Below are 1,646 nucleotides of genomic sequence, written 5' to 3' on the forward strand. Positions count from 1 at the left end.
ATATATATATATATATATTTAAGATTATCATTTTTGAAAGAATCCCAAAAAAGGAGTAAAAAAATGAATATTATAAAGCTAATGACGTTTCCAAAGATGTTTTACCAATGTTGCCAGTGTTTATTTTTATCACCGTAATGTAATAATGCTTTTTATTCCATTTCTTTTCATTTTCTTACTAGCAAAAATGCAGTTCATAGCTTTTTGAGGTTGAAATCTTGACAGGTAATTATGCCTTTCTTCAAAATATGCCTTGATTCAAAATATCCTAAATTCTAAGCTGAGGGACCGTTTGTCTGATCTAAGGAAGCAATTCTTCTGTTATGAAATAGAGCCCAACGTACTATTTAAATAAATTGTCAAGATTTAAAGTGATTTATGCAGTTCACTGATGTGTGAATTAGAAATTGATACAGTAAGTAAGCAAGGAAGTAATTTGAAAAGGGAAACATCTTCAAATACTTGAAACTATAAAAACCAACACCAAGAGAAGTGATTCTGATAATAAGTTGGAGGATCGGACATGAAGAAATTCAGCAATTTCAAATTAACATGCTCTGAAAATTCAGGAGGGAGTTGCAGACGTGCAGGTGGCATAAGAATTTTTTCTTTTAAATCATTTCATTTTGTGACTTCATTGTAAGCAATGAAGTGAAATGGAGCATGATGGGAGAAGCCTGATGTTTTATCTTTCCTCCTCATCGATGCTATGATTTAGTGTTTTGGCGCTTGAACTACTCCTGCCTTATAGTAGAACAGAACCTACCAAAGCTTCAAGCCTTTTCCTCTTAGAGGCATTCCTTCAAGCCTGTAATGCTCACCCTCGGGGCTCATGCTTGCTAAAATGCCCTATTACAGAAAAGCACTAATGGGTTTAAATGTCCATCTTCATGTGACTCCCTTTCATAATACTAGTGTAAAGGAGAAAGAGAAAGTCTTGTCAGGAATCCTGGTTCCGATGACATGTCTGCCCTTTACTAACCATTATCCTGAACAGGTCACAAACCTTCCTGGGATTCAGTTCTTCACTCATTAAATAAAGATAATAGTAATAATATTCACCAACTTCCTCCTGAGTTAAAATTGAGTGGGGCTGACTGAGGTGAGACTTGAAGTACACATTGGAAGGAGGTCTTGGGATCCCGATCTCCATCTCCTCCCATCCCTGACCTGGAACATCCTTGCCTCTTGTCCCTTAGGGCATTTTTTCCACAGGCGTATTCTTTTTTTTTTTTTTTTTTTTAATATTTATTATTTATTTTTTTACTTTGGCTGTGCCAGGTCTTAGTTGCGGCACGTGGGATCTTCATTGTGGCATGCGGGATCTTTTACTTGCAGCATGCGGACTTCTTAGTTGTGGCATGCATGCGGGATCTAGTTCCCTGACCAGGGATTGAACCCAGGCCCCCTGCATTGGAAGCTTGGAGTCTTACCCACTGGACCACCAGAGAAGTCCCCCACAAGCCTATGCTAAGACATTAATAGAGGAAGTCTTAAGAAGCAAATTTATGGCTCTGGGGACATTTACAGAGGTAATAGGGAAGTTTCACCACTATCTTTCTATGCCTTTAGGGCAGCAGGATATAATGTGCGGCATTTCTAAAACCAGAGCCTGTGGACAGTTTTTTAAGTATGTATTTTCATTT

Source organism: Neophocaena asiaeorientalis, unplaced genomic scaffold (genome assembly GCF_003031525.2).
Source record: "Neophocaena asiaeorientalis asiaeorientalis breed wild unplaced genomic scaffold, Neophocaena_asiaeorientalis_V1.1 scaffold59, whole genome shotgun sequence".
NCBI lineage: Eukaryota > Metazoa > Chordata > Mammalia > Artiodactyla > Phocoenidae > Neophocaena > Neophocaena asiaeorientalis.